Source organism: Carassius carassius, chromosome 38, assembly GCF_963082965.1.
Source record: "Carassius carassius chromosome 38, fCarCar2.1, whole genome shotgun sequence".
Classification (NCBI taxonomy): Eukaryota; Metazoa; Chordata; class Actinopteri; order Cypriniformes; family Cyprinidae; genus Carassius; species Carassius carassius.
In genome coordinates, this window is record NC_081792.1 from 19,222,486 (window position 1) to 19,241,468 (window position 18,983).

Sequence of the window (18,983 nt, forward strand, 5' to 3'; positions counted from 1 at the left end):
GCAGAGATGCGTTCCGTGGTAGAATTGTTTTGATGCCACATATGATGCCCCACAATAAACATACCAAAAAATTATATCTTTTGCTAGGGTAGGTCTATACATGCTGTCTATAAAAAAAACCATACTGTAATAAACATGCTAACCGTATGAATTCATGGTGCCTAAGAAGACTTTAAAAAAAGTATTTTTGTCTAGGCGCTTGCAAAGACTTTGTCTACACAGTTTATCTGTAGCATTGTTTATCGACTGATTTTTATCTTTCTAAATTGTACACAAACACAAAATTGGGTTCTTCAGCAGTTCTTTGGGGTGGTTGAGGTGCTATAGTGACCCATACCCAGAATTTGTGCTCTGCATTTAACCCATCCGAAGTGCACACACACAGAGCAGTGAACACACACACACACTGTAAACACACACCCGGAGCAGTGGGCAGCCATTTTTATGCTACGGCGCCGGTGAGCAGTTGGGGGTTCGGTGCCTTGCTCAAGGGCACCTAAAACCGTATAAAGAACCTGTTAAGCCCCTGTATAGTTTTTTTAATGTTCTCTAACTCTCTCTTAGTCTCTTAGTTTAGGTGGGGAAAGGATTAAAAAACAACATTGAAATACAGTGTATTTCCTGAAGATGATAATGTGGTTCTTACCAGTTAAAAAAACCAAAGACTTAAACAACTTCAGTCTGTGTGCATTGAATTTATTTAATACATAAGTTTGAATTACTGAAATAAATTTGACATTCATGACATCCATGACATTCTAATTTTTTGAGATGCACCTGTATATTTAATTGCGAATGTTCATTTCCTAAATTTTTACATTTAGGTTACCTTCAACCTTAGTTTTTTTTTTTAAAGCTAAATGTTTTTTTTAAAGAAAATTTCAAAATGAATATCAATTTTTCAAACCTAATCTTATAATGTTATAAAGCCTGAATTTACTTTTAGCATTTAATTTTTTTTAGTTCGTTATCTATTTTTAGTTTACTTATTTTGATAAAATAATCAAGGCAATAATAAGGCAAAAGCCAAATTATGATGGATGTGATGCTGTAAGTCTGTGACAGTGTGCATCAGCATGCAGGGTGTCCCTCAGCCTTAGTGTATGAAAAGAGAGAGAGAGACGGAAGTCTTATTTTGGCAGAAAGTCTAGTGAATTGGCTGCACTCTGCCACAACAAAAGCTTTAATAATGGACTGTACACGTTCCGCTATCACTTACACAACTGCTTAGTTGAGGGATTTCACTTAATTCAGTTCAAGATGGGGGAGCCGCTGAGATGGAGACCAAAGCAGAAAGAAAAAGGAGGGAATGGGAACATGCAGCTTGTCTTTGGAATATTTATTTAGCAGTGACTTTTCTGAAACATTCTATTATAGCTGAAACAACGAATCGATTTAATCGATAAAAATCGATTATTAAAATAGTTGTCAACTAATTTAGTCATCGATTCGTTGCTAAATAATTTTTATTTGCCGTAAGCGGCTCATTTTGTGCATATTTCAAATCTGCGGTGACCAAAGTGTGGCAGTAATGAGCCACCGGTGGTTTTACTCAGCCAGTACAGCAGGAGAAGTAGCGAATAGCCAATAGCTGGCCTCGTTTTATGTCACGTGCTTCCCGAACAGCGTCTCTGCAGCATTTAGCGGGATGTGGGAGACTGGGAGTACTCTACTTTGAGCCTTCAAAAAAGAAGAGTAACCTGTAAACTCTGCACTACTGAACTGTTTAAGGGGACGTTCACATATCGCGTCTTTTGCGCGCTCAAGTTCGTTATTTCCAGCACCGCATCGAGTTAAAAACATCTCAACTTTTCAGAATGCTGCAAGCGCATCGCGGGTCATGTGACAAGAACTAACCAATCAGCTTCATCCTTTCCCGTAACAACGTTAAAATCTCAGTCAAGATGAAAGGAACAGCTGATCATAGTTGTATATGGATTTCCATTTTGAAATAAATTTAGTAGCAGAGCTACTGCAAGCGATTTTTTTGAGCTGCAAATCCATTTATCCTTTGCTGAAATTTCCGCGTCTTCAAGGAGAGAGCACGTCATGGTTGCTTAGCAAAGGCAGACGCCTCAGGGGCGCAACTGCACGAGCGCTTTGGAAAAAAGGAGAAAGCGGCGCGCCTAGCGTTTTCCACGCGTTTTTAGGCGCGATATGTGAACGGCCCCTAAGACTTTCATTTGTGCAGATTCTCCAGTACAATGTTGTTTGCAAATGTTTAGTCGTAAAAGCTGATAACATTGCTTTTTAACAGTTAACATTTAAAGCTAACTGTTTGTCGTTTACCAGTTCAAAATTCAGTCGTGCAGCCTAATTATGACTGAATGAGAGAGGTAAATGTTTAAAGATATTTGAAATGCACTTTTTTTCTAAGTATTCATTTCTCTTTTTCACACAGATTTTTTTGTGTGTGACTGTCCAATTTTTTTTTCTGGACAACCTTCTGATGGATTTTACTTTAAATTGTGAGTTCCATTCAGGTTTCATGCCACTGGCACTTTATTCGAAAGGATTGTTTACAATTTCACAGCAAAAGCTATAAAGCTGTTTCCCAGTAAATAATAAAATACAATGCACTGCAATATTATTCTGTTTTATCCTTATTCTTCGTGAAAATATGTTCTGAAAGATTCCTTAATAAGCTTTGTTCGGGATGTTAAACTACTTTAGGAGCTCTAAGGACTGCCATGGTGAAAACATTATTTTAAATCTCCTTGTGTAATTTGCTAGAGTATGGGTCAGTGTTCTGATTGCAGAAGAGTTCGACAAAGGATTACTAACACAATAAAACAACTCCAGGTATATTTTTGATGAGGATATGACAGTGCAAAATGGTTAAAATCTCTTAAAAATCTATGCTGAAGGATAAAGACCATTTATTAATAATTTACTTGGGGAAAAAATGGAAAAAACTAAAATATAAGTACATAAACTGATTAATCGTAAAAATAATCGACAGATTAATCGATTATCAAAATAATCGTTAGTTGCAGCCCTACATTCTATGTATTACATCATATAATACATATAATTAATTTAACAATTACGTTAATAAAAGTTTTAATATCAATATTTTATGCATTAATTTGATCTTTTTTATTATTGTTATTATAAAATTAGTTTCATCTTATTTAATCATATATATGTTATATTATGTTATTAATATTTGTTGTTGTCATTTGAAAAGCTTGGTGCTTGTTGTTTGAGTTTTTTCCTTATTTTATTAAAAAAAATTTCAGCTCTGATTTCTAATTCTTCATGAATCATTATTTGATTTAAGTGCCAAAAGATATTGTTATACAAAATTATATTAAAATAACCTTTCCAACTCACATCTCGGTTTGTTCTCAAAGGAAAGATAAGCTATTTCTCAAATGTACTTTTGATGCCACCTATGAACCATTATTGTGTAATACTTATAACGGTTATGAATAAAGGTACTATGTAATGTATTACTGTGTCTAAAATGACATATTGGAGGGCTAGAAAATATCTATACATTAATTAATTAAATGAATAATTGAATATTTAAAATATATTGAACCTATCAATATCTATCAGTTGATGACATAATTTAATGTTGACATAATTCAGTAAACATGCAGCTTGATGAAACTACCTTATTCAACAATGTGTAAGTTTAAACCTTTATCATTGCATCATGTAATATTTCAGTATTTCTAGTATTCCATTCTAACCCTAGTCATAGATTGTGTTCCTCAGCTTCCCACTCTGTCAGCAAAGAGCAAGGAGATTGAGAGGACATGATTGGACTAGTTTCAATTCAACAGGTGAGCATACATGGAAATGGTCTAAGGTTGATGCCTTCCACTTAAAAAAAGGTTAAATAGCCATCACCAGCTACAAGACCTCATCCCCCAGCACTGTTGAGAATAAACTTTTAGCCAATGATTTGAATGCGTTTTACTGCAGTTTTGAAAAGCCTGATCTCACACCCCACACCCGCTCTGACCGCCTCCCCTCCCTCCCTTCCACTGCTTCTCAACCTGCACTTAAGATCTGTGAAGATGATGTGTGCAAAGTCCTCAAGAAACAGAAGATAAGGAAAGCCAAAGGCCCATACGGTGTCTCAAAGCCTGTGCTGTCCAGCTGTCATCCATCTTCACACTGATTTTCAACAGATCTCGAATGATATTATTTTTACAAAACAGATTGTTTTTGTGTGTGAATACTGTGGCTCTCCAGAATGTTGGATATTCCTGTCGATAAATGATTCACCAAAGTTTCTTGAATTAATACGTTTATTAAAATTAGTTGTGTGACACGAACTGGACAGAACTTAACCCATGCAGCAGGCAGGACATAGACCATCTGTCCACATCTGTGGACACTCCTTACTGACCTCACTTGTTACTTTTGACTCATGGGCTGTTTATAGCTTCAAGGTGGAAAATGGAGTGGGAGAGAGAGTGAGAGGGATGGATGGACAGACAAGAGTAGGAGTGCTTTGTAATGGCCATCGATCTTTCAGCAGTGTTTGCTGACGGCATTCGAGCCAGCTCCTCTTTTATTTCACTTAGTAGGTGTGTGTGTGTGTGTGTGTGTAAGAGGTTATCAAATATGTGGGGGCAAAATTTGTAGACATCCTCCCAGGGATAGACCCGAATAAATCACCATGAAAAGACATCTGTACAAGGAAAAAGAAAATTATAATATAATATATACTTAGTATATAAAAATGTCAAATCTTATATTCCAGGTTATATGCAATCAGTATTAAATACAAATTGGCCATGTTTATTTATTAAAACACATTCTTGGTCTTATTGTGAATGATTTATTGGTGAATGTTGTATCAAAACAAAATACAATATCAGTATCATTAAATAATGCATTTACTCAGAAATAACATATTTGGGAAAATATGCGTTGCGAAAAATGCTCATATTGACTTGTGGCATACTGTTGGCTATTTAAAATAATCCAGATGCACTTCTTCATGAAATTAATTTAAGAATTAACAGAGATGAATGGGAAAGCCCCTCAAGGGTATGCAAGGTTGTGTGTGTGTGGGCTGAAGTATGTTAGCAGGCCTCCTTATCCATATGTGACTGATTAACAGGGTATGTGGAGCGTGACTTGTGAACATGTTTCCAGCAATATTATAGTGAAACGTTCAAAGAAAATTTAAATACAGGTAATAAAAAATAATTACTTGATTTAGCTTGTCGTGGCTAAAAGTTGATTTTTGTAGATGATTTATCATGCAATTGATTCAGGGATGCTCTTATCTGTGTGTGTGTGTGTGTTTTTGGCAGCTGTGTAGATCTCAGTGAAATAATAGACAGGAACCCTGGGAAGTGTTTTTACATGAGTCACATTTCTTTGGACGGCATAGTTATGCAATACACATGGGAAGATGGTGAAAAAGGATTTTAGCTGTGGGTTTTTCCCACAGTAGATTTTACATTTATACTCGGAAAAACCTGATGTAATGTGAGGAATAAAATAAATGAAGGACTGTGGTATCTTTGAGTCTCAGCTAATGCCTCGGTCTGCTGTTCTGAGTCTTCATGACTCCTTCTCGTCCCTTTGGGAGCCCTCTCTGAAAATAAACATCAGTCCTTTTGTCTCTATGGCAACAGTTTTACACTTCACTGAATGCTCAACTAGAGTGGGTGAAAACTGAAGATGACATTGATTGCAGTTGATAGTGTGGTGAGGAAGTTAATTTGGCTTAGTGAAGCAAGTCCTATCTGGTTGATATGAAATCTTGACATTAATCTTGGCAGTATTTTCAATAAATGTATGAATCTGTTTGATAATTACAGCCAAGTCTTTCAGCTCCATGTTGGAATTGCAATCAGATGTCATGATTGCAGTTTGGCCTTTGCCCTCAGCCTAAATTTGTGGACCATGAGCGGAAGTTGAGGGGAATACGGCAAATCTTTACAGGCATGCTGAACAGTAGTTGTTTTCTTTTTATGTCAGTGCTTGTCTAGATATTATTTAATGTCCTTCATCTGGATTTGCTGCTGGGATTGCGGAGGAGATTGCAACTCCTAAGCTTTCACTTCTTAGGCTACGTTTACACGACAATGGTGTAGTCAAAAACTGAAAAGTTTTTCCCTTGCATTTTTTAAAAGTTTCACATATACACAACAACATTTTCAAAATCATTCGCGTTCACACAAATCAGCGAAAACGGACAAAAATGCTGTATTATGTATGCCAGGCCAGTAGTTGGCGCTGTCACCTTGTTAGTAAACAGCACCTGTGGGGAAGTGACGATTATATGTTATATATGCTTCTCCGCTGTTGGTTGTAATATTGGTGAAGTAAATCCACACTTTGCTGAAGAACTCTTAAATAGCAACAACAGTACCGTGTACTCTGCCATTACTGTGTATGTTTGTTCGTGCTTGCCTTTAAAATCGACACGTACCGTGCATGTCTACATACCTAACATGCACTATGCACACTCATGACATCACTGTTTTCAAAGATTCACGTTTTGGGTGTTTACACAGAAACGATAACGATGGCATTTTCAAAAACGTGCACTTAGAAAACGTTTTTCAAAAATATGCATTTTCAGTCCCCAAAACATTGCTGTCGTGTAAACGAACAGGCAAAACTCATAAATGGTTCCCTTTTTGGCTGAAAATGTTGTCGCGTAAATGCCCCTTAATATGTGCTAGTAGTTTTCTCGCTTTTTACGTAATGAAGTTTGTTTTCAGTGCTGCTCTGGTATTTTATTGATGAAAGGCACTGACCTTTTGGAATAAGGACTTTGAACTGGACTTTGCTCATTATTGTACATGCAACTTTTTATGAGCACACTTTATTTGAAAACATGGGTATTTGTACTTTTAAAAACTCGTTTGTCAAACCAAAGATCAAATTACAATGAAGTACTGAAAGCAAAAAGGTGTTTGATGATGAAAAACGTTGACAGATTGGAAATACTTGCATACACTTCTGTTCTGATCCTGTGTTCTAATTTTTTTAGTTATTAAATAGGCCTACTGTAATTTAGCAAGGACATATTTAAATGATCACAGGTGATAGTAAAGACATTTATAAGATTTATTTTTGAAATGCTGTTATTTTTAGCTTTCTATTCATCAAAGAATCCTAATAAAAATGTATCACCTTTTTCATAAGAATATTAGACCGTTTTCAACATTGATAATAATGTTTCTTGAACACCAAATCGGTGTGTTAGAGTGATTTCTTTAGGATCGTGTGACACTGAAGAGAACATAGAAGTGTGACATAAAAGTGTAATAATATTTCATAATGTTACTGTTTTTACATCAGCTGCTGTGGTGAGCATAAGAGACTATTTTTAATTTTTTCGAAAATAAGAAAATCTACAGACTGAATCTTAAATAAAAAAAAAATGTAAATCCATAAACTGCATGTCATCAGATCACGTCTGATGGTGATCCCCATGTATCAATCTGTTAAATGTATAACAGTTGCAACAGCCTGTTTGACACATTTTTTTAGCATCTCAGCAGGTCAGTATTTTGTCCTGTTCGAATTCAAACTGAAAATTTGAATACATTTTCATATACATCATATTTCTGTTGGTCTCTCCTTGGATAGACATTGAAAAAATATAAAGTGGGGCTTAATTTGCTTAGCCACTTAAATGCTAATTACTGACTCAGTCCTTATAATGAATACAATTAGCGATTTTGCTGAAAGAATGATGAATAGAAACTGATGTTTTAATTACATTGTGCGTGTTCGCTTGCCTCTCGGCCTTCAGAATATTAATCGCAGACCAGAATCATGTAACTTTATATATTTTCTAGCAGACTGTACCCTTTCATCAAAACATCCCTGTTCCCAAGGCAACTAAAAAGAGCACATTTAATTGTAGAGACATTTCCTTTGGCGCTGAGCTTTTATTACTGTGTGTGTGTGTGTGTGTGCTCTTGTTTTTGAGACCTATCAGGACACAACTCTGTAATGACATGTGTATGACACAGGTATTACAAGGAGAGGGTGACTTATGAGGACATAACCCATGTCCCCATTTTTCAAAACGCTTATAAATCATACAGAATGAGTTTTTTGAGAAAGTGAAAATGCACAAAGTTTCCTGTGAGTGTTAGGTTTAGGTGTAGGGTTGGTGTAGGGCCATAGAATATACAGTTTGTACAGTACAAAAACCATTACGCCTATGGGATGTCCCCACTTTTCACAAAAACAAACGTGTGTGTGTGCGTGTGTTTGTGTGTGTGTGATTTAAAGGCTGTCGTGGGCTAATACCCGATCTAAGGTCTTCCAGGTTAATTAAAAATAAAAGGGTGACTACACTTACACTTGAGGAAATGATTAGAACTCTGCTAAGTACGTTGCAAAGTGTGTTCTATTAGCAGAAATTCAATACAAGGCCTCTGTATTGACTTGGTGAGGTCTGCTTCAAAAGTGACACAATGTGAGAATTTTAGACTTTATTAGACTAGATTCCATTCAACTCAAACAGTGTACACATTGATTTTTATTTACAGTAATAAATGATGTGTGTATTTTTCTTTTTTTAGTGCAAACAGACACCGAGATGGATGAGCTACAAGACGTTCAGCTGACTGAGATCAAGCCTCTGCTGACCAACAAGGTGAGATAAACCTGTCAGAAACATCCGTCTGGTGTGCAGACACACACAGTATCAATATCTACATATACACAATCATGAACAAGCTATAGTCATATAGTTATATTTTGGTCTAATTTGTGTCACAAGCACCTCTTTTATCTTATAAATGCCCAGTTTTTACATACCCTGGAAGTAAAAAGGAGCACGTTTTATTGTAGTAGTACAATTTTTTTTATTATTATTATTTTTTGTAAACATTTTTGAATAATAGTACAGACATCAAATTATGGAAATTTAGATTTGGTCATGTAAACAATTAAAAATATATATTCTTTAAAGTACTGACCCAAGTATATACATGAATAATTACCAAGATAAAAAAATGTAACTATTGATACACATTTTTAATAAGCTGACCAAAATAATAAAATAAACAGTAGCTTGAAATCTGCTATAATGTAACTCTATTGCAATTTTTTTTTTTTTTGCAGTTTCCAATCCAATCTTCAGTTTTTACAAAATCAATTGTTAGAATTCTTAAATATTTCTTGTAAGTCAGCTAGATATTTAGTTTAAATCAGCAAAATTTGCAGCTAGATCTTTGACCATTGTTGATGTTTATGCACATAAATGTATGAGGAGCGGGATCTAACACAATAAAAAGCCTATAGACAAGGCAGAGCTCATCATTAGTTACACAGCATAAACCATAGTGATGCTCATGCACACGTCAAGTCTCACGACTCGTGTTACACATCTATACCACGTGAAAACACTCCCACACACGTCTCCTTGTTCAAGGTCTCTGTTTTCTTCTGACTGAAGCAGAGTTCCTATCTACCCCGTGTCTGTCTTCACTTCATCAAACTGAATAATTCATGAACTGTGGCAAGAGAAAACAAATGGAGATGGAAAAAGGGTGGATGGGGTAGAATATTAGTGAAATGGTTTCAACAGAGAGAAAAAGTGGAAGAACAAAATTGAAAGATCAGGAATAGAAAAAAAAGGATTAATGGGGTTGAGGTGCAAAACAATTCGGCACATTTAAAGAAATTTCTGTCTTCACCATAATAATTATTTTTCTTCCTGCAGCCCCTGAGGGCAAGAATTAGCATCAAGACATCCGCAGGGTTTGTCAGTTTAAATCTTGCCATCCTTCTTTGCCACAGAACATCCATTTCAGAAACTAAAAATAGAAATGTAAATGTCATAAACTCATTAGCGTTGAGTAACACTGCCAGTATAATTCACGAGTCGAGGGACAAACTTTTTATGGGTAGCTTCATCTCCCTTGGAACTAATGATAATGAATGAAGTGAATGAAACACATTAATGTTTCTTTTGAAAAACTGGTTGGAAATGTTTCTTTTATTTTAGATTTTATTTGATGTTTTCCTTCTGGTTTATACATCTAACAGAAAACTAATGTTGGATAGACTTAATAGAAAGTATTTGTAATTTCTAGTTTTATAATATTCTGAGATAATATTTAGACAATTTAAAGACAAAACTGAAATTAAAACTTAAACCTGAAAATGAACTGAAAAATGGTTTAAAACTATGCACACACACACACACACACACACATATATATATATATATATATATATATATATATATATATATATATATATATGAAACTACTAAAAATGACAAAAACAAACAATATTAGTACAAAATTATAATTCCATTACAATTGCAGTTGGGTCAATTATTTAAAAATAATGTTGGACTTTATCATGTACATGTTGTTTCAAAACCGGAGTATTTATTTATTTTCTTGAAATAAAAAAGAGTTATGCAGTTCTTGCCACACAGCAGCAGTTCGTAATGACCGGCTGTCAAGCTCCATAAAACAGCAAAAATGCACCATAAAAGTATAATAAAAACCTTCCATGCATCTTATGCAAAAACTCCAAGTCTTAATTTTCTGCTTTCCACTAAATAAATATGACATGACAACAAGTAAATTATGATAGATATATTGTTGAACCATTCCTTTGAATCAGGGGTATCCAAACTCGGTCCTGGTTTGGACACCCCTGCTTTAAATGATTGAACTGGAGACTCACTGACCTCTTACTCCACCTAGTGGCGTCAATATAAAGAGCAGCAGAAGCTGGACAGAGAATAATTGATGATATGATCAAAATGTAATATTGTTAGACATTTTTATGTAAGTTAATGAGTGTAGAATAATCAAATGTCACCTCTTTCTCCTACAGAACACTCAAAACTTCCAAGACTTTGACTGTCAGGTAAGATAAGACTTCATTTAAGAATTTCTTTGGTGGATGAGATAAAATGAGTTATTCTTGGATGTTCATTAGAGGTTTGTGTGCGCTAAAACAGGTTTTGTGATTTATGACTATTTTAGTTTGTTGAACCTTTTAATATACATTTTTATGTAAATTTGAGTATCAAAGGCGTTATTTTGGGAAAAACATCCGATGTTGAAACAAACCTCAGTTTGAGAATCTGTGATTTGATGCTACTATGTGTTCTACCTTTTTTCTCTCAAGGACTCTGATTTTATTTTATTTTTTTGTGGAAATCAATCCATTTAATAAAAATAAGATGATCACGATATTGTTGTAATTTGAGAAGGTACACTGGAATCTACCTGTAAAACATATCAGGATTATCCACATTGATCATAATCCATTCTGTTATGTAATGGATGATATGAAGGTGGTTGCCATATTGGAAAAATGTAAGATATATACATAATTTGTAAGTTCGTATCTGATGTGTTTTTAATGTCTCTTTAGCAATTAGAAAAGCATTCTTTGTGAATCACATCCTCCTCTTTCAGTGCAGGGGTCTCAGATGAGCTATATATAGTGCCTGCAGTGAGCATGCTGAGACTCAGGCATGACCTGCTCTATATTATAGAGTGACTTTAGTATTCCTTACTCAGCAAGCCTCTGTACAGGAGCTCACACACATTAAGTGTTAGTCTAGTGATGGTCTGACACCAGGCCAGCCAATCCAATCTCACACAAGCACTGATGCTGCAGAACCTGCACCTGTGTGTGAGGAAGCTCTCGTTTTAGGTGTGACTGCTCTCTGCTGGTGAAAAGAGAGGAAATGCAGTGTTATCTCTCTCACTATCCATCTTCTAAAGTGCCAAAAGCCAGGAAATAAAAATCAAATAGTCTGTTCTCATTTTAATGGCATAAATGATTTGCCATTGCTTATGTGCAGTGTATTGAACAAATTTAAAAGGAGACAAATAATCATTTTTTTATTATTATTTTTTTTTTACCGTTACAATTTTGTCAAAAGTGTCAACATTGCAACTTTTTTCTTTGATAGGTTTTTTGTTAAAACTGCATTGCCTTCATTGTTTAGTTACGGTTACTTAAATGACTGTTTTGTAAAGCTTATATATTTATATGTTACAAACTTTCAGTCTAAATCTGTAGAAAATGAATCAATCAAAACAATATATATTGTAATATGTTAAAACTGTGATGATCTATGATAAGCACAAAATAATTTTTGGAAAATTTGTAAGAAATTATTTATTTTGTGAATTTTTATGGTTTTGAAATTTATATACATGTATTTTAGATTTGTTTATGCTGTATATATAGGTTTATCCTTATTTTATTTATTTATTCTGGTTGGCTAGAGACAATTAAGACATTTAAAATAAATGTAATTTATATATGCACATATATATATATATATATAGTCAAACCAAACATTATTCAGACACCAGATATAATTTTTTATATTTTTTTTACTAGTGGGTGCAGGACACTATAGTTCATTTATGTAAGTGAGGATTGCAAAATAAATTAAAATGTGACATATTATACTCCAAAATTATTCTTACAGTGGACTACCAGTAAAATTTATATAAATGTGGGACCAAAATGCATTCAAACACTTTGACCAGAGCATGTTTAATTTGCGTTATCTGACTTTATCAAGATGAATTTGTTCTGACAAAGTTTAACTACAATACAATTTTATAAACTATAGCAAATAAACTGTGATAATTGCACATCTTTTTCCTTTAGTTCTTAGCCAGTAGTTAAAGGTTAAAGCTATAGCTAAAGCATCTGTGTGAATACTGCAAGTCATCACGAGGGGTTTATCATTTTTCAGAGACGATTTCATCCCATAGAGGGCATCAGAAGCACAGAGTAGGCAAAGTCATATCCTTGACTCCAATACAGTGTCATTAACTTATTAGACAATATTCAAAATAATCTGAAATAGCAACAGACCTCTTTCCAGGAGAAAGGAACATTATTTAATCTCTGATCCCCAGTTCTTAGTGACCTTCTATCAGTCTCAGCTATCAAATAGTGATGTAAAAATGTAGCCCAGATGTCTACAATCATATTGACCTCTCTCCCTTACTGTGTCCATTTTGTTTCAGTTATAAATGATATGTTGCTGTTTTTTTTTAAGTTTCTTGGTAGTTAATCTTGACGGGCCTTCAAAGGCTGTGTCTGTCCATTTTGCCGTTTGATGTGCACATACTTGGCTGAAGGTCACTCGGGTACAACACACTCCACAAGACTGCTCAATGATGGAAAGAGTGACTAATACAATCTAATTTATTACTGTAGCTGCAGATACATCAATAAGTCATAAAACCGTGTTACTTCTTAACCTTTGGGTACTTTTGCTGTATATTTGATGTATGATTTTTTTGGTTTAAAATAGATGGCAAGAGCAGTGTGTATTTTATGCCATCTGTTGTGTTGTGCAGTCTCACTTAACCAAATAATGCATTTTAGCTAAACATCTGATACACAAATAAACTCTACCTTTATAACGCAGTGTTGTACTCCAGTCCACGAATGCTCAATTCTTTTGCCATGGTGGTCCCTGAGGAATGATAAAGAGGCTTATTGTATGAAAAACAAATGTTTCAGCCTCATCTACTGGTAAATGGAGGCAAGGCAGATCAATAACCTGTCAGATACCAAGATCCATAAAGAGAGATCGCACAGATGAGACCACACTGCACTTCTGCTGGGTCACAGATCTGCTGCATGTCATCATTCCTTCAGTGAGGACAAACTGTGTTCTTCTGCAGCCTTGGGTATTTATTGCTAAATGCAAGGAAACTGATATTAGGTTTAGTTCTTGCTGTTACACTGGTTTGATCGCTCATTTGACCTGTTTTTTTTTCTTTTGTAAATCAGTGATTTTTAACTGGTGATTCACAATGTTTAAATGGGCCACAAGTGTAAATGAATTGCACATATGCATTTAAATACATAGTGCACATGTTTGTGTGTGTTTAGCACACATTTGCTTAGCTGTCTAATCAGGGACATTCCTTAGATGTTGTTTTGATATACAGCTAGTTAGAAGATAACCGAAAACCATGTGTTACATTCCAAGACTGACATCCTGGAAAATCTTGAAAATGATTGTATGCAAAAGGTCAAAGAAATATAAATAAATTGTAAGGGCATTTTCTATAGTTCTATGATAATCAGTTGTTGTTGTTTTAATTGTTTGCTCCACTTCAGAAAATCAGATCTGCCCTGAGGTCGAAACCAGTTGAGAACCACTACCATGAATAAATATAATTAATATAATCATTAATCAATATGTTTAGTCCAGAACAATTGATATGCAAGGTCAAATCTCTCTGCATCTCTTCTCTTGTTGAATCTGAGAAGTGAACCAGTGTCAAAAACCAATAATAAAGTGCAGTGGAGAGCATCATTCCATCCTGGTCCTCTCTCTGTCTGCCCCACCCATCTCATCCCTGCTCCTGCCACCTCCCGCCCACCTGACACCCTCTTGTCCAATCAGAGCAGGGCTCTTTGAGCATGCACTGCCTCCCCAGCACAAACTGCAGTCACCTCTTTCTTTCTCCTCACTCTGCATCTCAAATCTCTCTCAAAACATACCTCCTCTCTTCATTTATCTCCCTCTCTCTCCCCTCCCTCTTGGATCTCTGCCTAGCTACTGCTCTCCCTGTCCATTCTCCTCCATCCCTCCTTCAGCCACTCAGCCACAGTGTTTCTCTCGTGGATCCTCCCTTCTCTTCCTGTCTCCTCTCTGAAGCTGTCACTGTCTCGTGTGTGGAAACATGTCAACCGTTCTGGATGTCGAGCAGAATGCGTGCACTGGAGATGCAGTGGTGAGTGTGTGTGTGTGTGTGTGTGTGTGTGTGCGTGTAAGGGAGTGTGTGTGGCCGCTACAGCTGACAGCCAAGACTGAATCCTGAATCCTGATTTCTGAATATTTTAGCATTGATATTCTTGCAGAAAGGTTTGCATGTGGATGCATGTTGTGGTTGATGAGCGTGCCAGTATATGTGATTCTTTCCAACGAGGGATGTCTGTTTTCTTGCATTAGTCATGCAAGTCATGTGCCTCTTGGCTTGTTTACCTACCACAGATTAAACCGGTCTCTTAGACTAAACTGTTAGTTACAGAGAACTCTAGTTCAGGGACTTAAAATGTATATGACATACACTGAAATTATATATAGTTTCAGTCGAGGAATTGTCTGAAAAATGATCATCAAGCAGTCTTGATAGGTCATGCAAAACAAGGACATTTGGAGCACTTAAAAACAAGCATTACTGGCAGGGTGTGGTAGTGAGTATTTACTGTGTGTGTTTCTTTAATGGATAGTGTTTATTAGGATCTGTGTGTGTGTGTGTGTGTGTAATAGTGATCTGCCATCAAGTTTGTGCTGTGTAATGGCTTTCAAGCTTGTGGTGTATGATTGATGCTATTGGCTAGGGAGCAAGGGTGGAGGGGGCAAAGAATGAGAGTGTTGGCTTGTATTCATTCATTCATTTATTCATTCACCTTGGCCTAGACTCTGTTTTCCAAGAGAAAGCTGCTTTGATTTTCATTTTTCTTATTTTTGAACGTCTGCACCCAATGATGTAACACATTCAGGATACAGAGGTACTAAATGGAATTATTTAAGAATCAACAATTTAAAAACCCATATTAGTCCAATAATAATAAATATTGGGCGACATGTGTCCCCTTCAATGTCAGTGGTTGGTTTAACACTGTCTGGGAGTAGTAAACCTCTTTACCCAGGTGAAAATACCAAGAATTTCACCAGGCTTTTTAACTATTCCAACCAACATCATGTTTGATTTTCACCAGAATGACTATGCTGTGTCAGTGCTTCCTAGTCCGATTTTCTCTTTTGAAGAGCACAGAGAGGAAGATGATGCACATGTTTGATATCAGATCATATTTTAGTGCATTTATGGTTTGTAATGAGCATTTTTAAGATTTAAGATCACCTTCTACAGCTGATTGTTGGCCTAGGGATCACAATGTTCAATCACTGTTTGTCTGTTTGAATTAGTCTTCTTTTTCGGGCTCATTTCTATTCTGCTCCTCTTTCCAGACTCTCCCACACTATCTAGACCCACATGCAGAGTTTAATTGTGTGTGTATGTGTCTGGAAGATTGAGAGTTTGTTTGTCAGAGTGAACAGGAGACTTTTTTAAAAATGTTACATTTCATACTCACCCACTCTTTGGCCTTGATCGTTCATGTCCTCGAGAGCTAAAAATGTGTGGATTCGTTCCAGTGCAACTGATTTTAAAGGCAAACACCAGACATTCATTTAGTCAGAATGCCTTACAGGATGCAATACTCAATAATGAAAAAACAAATGCCCATTTTTATCTTTCCATGTGGAGATGCAAGTATTATATTAAAGACCCCATTAAATCATGTGACACTGTTTTATTTTTCCCATATTTGCTATTTAAGCATATTGGGATATATTTAATAAATCCCAGCTTTTAGTTATATCAAATACATGAATTTAATTTATTACTTACAGTTGCAGGTGGTAATAAGAACAGAGAAGGACAGTCTCTAGAGAGCATCTGATTGGACAAAATTTGTGTAGAGCAGGATGAGTCATCAATATTTTTGGTTTGCCTTCCTGTAAGTGAAGGACAGTTCATTTTATGTGTGTCTGTGAAATTTTGTCATTGTTTAAAGTTGTGATGAAACAGAAGTGGCGGCAGAGATTCTCTTCCATATAATGATTAATATATCTGTAAAACAGATTTTGAAAAAGAAACAAATATAGATCCAGGACTTGATCTGAATGCAAGCTTCTAATGATTGGAGAAGTCTGCCCTTTTTACCATAAGATCTGGTTATGAAATTTTTTTTTTTTTTTTTTTAAACATATGCTTAGATTAATCATTCACAAGATCTGTAACATGCAAGTAAAGAAATGAGCAAGTAAGGTATTATAATCAACCCAATCATATTTGCAAAGAATAGCCAGTGCTCCTTCAGAATAGAAGCTATTTTTTCTAATCTCATCTCTGTGTGTCCCTCTGCTGTGACTCATTCCATTATTGGTGCAGAGGAAGCTGTGATGTGCACAATTCTCTCTCACACACATATATACACACACACACACAAGTGCTCCCTTAAGTGTGTATATATATATATTTTTCCAGGACCACCCATTGTTTCTACATTTCATTTAGGGGTGGGGTTATTATAAATATATTATTAAAAATAATAGAGCGACACTGTAAAAATGGCAGAAAATGTTTAGACTTTAATGAGAATTTCTGTCCATACAAATTTTGATATACATCTTCTAGTTTACTTGCTACTTACCTAAAAAAAAAAAAAAAAAAAAAAAAAAAAAAAAAACAGCCAGTATCCTTGTGTAATTTCAGCAATTTAGATTTTTAGATTTTTATTTTTTTGTAAAATATGACTCAGAAAGTTCAGCGAATGGACCGTTGAAACTCATGAGGGCTGCAGTCTGTTACAGTTCTGCAAAGTCATTTGGTCAGGATGATGGTATTGTAACTCTCCACAGTTCTGCATCCGCTCCCTGTGATGACTTCATAAGCATCCGGCTGTTATACACATCAGTAGCTTTATTGATTTTATCAAAGGAAGGCGTTTCTGTTTAGAGGTCATCTGGTCACATATGTTACCATTTTAAAAGTTTGGTGTCAGTAAGATTAATGTTTTTGAAATAAGACCCTTATGCTCACCAAAGGCTGCATTTATTGAAAAAATTAAAATACAGTGAAAGTGAGACTATGAATGATATTACAATTTAAGATAACTGTTTGCTTTTTATGTATATTTTAAAATATCATTTATTCCTGTGATGGTAAGGCTACATTTTCAGCATCATTACTCCAGTCTTCAGTGTCAGATGATCCTTCAGAAATCATTTTTAATGTGCTGATTTGGTGCTCAGGTAACATTTCTTATTATTATCAATAATAAAAAAAAATAATAATAATAATAATAATAAAAAAGGTTGAGCTGCTTACAAATTTTGGTGGAAACTGTGATGTGATATAATTTTTTTCTGTAAACTTTGATTATGATATATTTTTTAAATAGAAATTTATTTTAATGCATCCTTGCTTATTAAAAGTAGTATTTCTTTTTAAAAACCAATCTTTACAGAGCCCAAACTTTTAAATGGTAGTGTATGTGAGTGTATATGATTGCATTTATATCTAATGGCAGGATAAAAAAAACTACATTATTACTGCACTAATTGGGCTCTTGTAAGGATGTATTATAGATTTTGGATTACTTCCTGAACAGATTTGGGTGGTGATGAGTGAAATGAACTAGTTGCCTTCCCACTAGATCTTTTTATTGATCCTACAGCCGTCTGCCTGAGCCTCGTCATAGGAGATATCACTTAATACACAAATACATGCTTCCTGAAAGCAGCAGCCCCAACACTTCACTCACTCCGTTGCATTTCCTGGCAGCTTGAGGAGGTTTTAAGGAGAGATTTTATTGTCTGTATCTGTGTATTTGAACTCTTGTTCTTTGTTCCAGGAGCATGACATTGAGACGCCCCACGGTGTGCTCCATGTGACTGTGAGAGGAAGCCCTAAGGGCAACCGTCCCGTCATTCTGACCTACCATGACATCGGCCTCAACCGTATGTGAAAAAATCAGATCAATTTTATACTCGTCATGAATATGATCTGGATGATGACGTTGTTTGGTTGGTTTTCAGACAAGTCCTGCTTCAACACACTGTTTAACTTTGAGGACATGATGGAGATCACTCAGCACTTTGCAGTTGTGCATGTGGACGCCCCTGGCCAGCAGGAGGGAGCACCTCCCTTTCCCACAGGGTGAGTAGTACATCTCCACAGCCAATGAGGCAATATTGCCATTAAACATAGTCTGAAATTGCATACTCTGAGTAGGTACTTCTTTCGAATGTTATAAATTTGCCACTGTTGAAAAGCACTATATAGTATAAATGTTTGTATAATAAATGCAGTGTACTACATTCACCATGTTGTCATTGTCATGTGACCAACCAGTGTCAGTTGTGTTGCTTCACTGCCATTCACAAATCCACTCCTGTGGCCTCATGGGATAATAATCGTCCATTAGATGTGCCTAGAATCTGA

At 35.5% G+C, this 18,983-nt stretch overlaps 1 pseudogene; it reads left to right on the top strand.

The window, feature by feature from the left end:
* The window catches only part of LOC132119496 (protein NDRG3-like), a 33,035-nt pseudogene that overhangs the window by 7,080 nt on the left and 6,972 nt on the right, over positions 1-18,983 (top strand).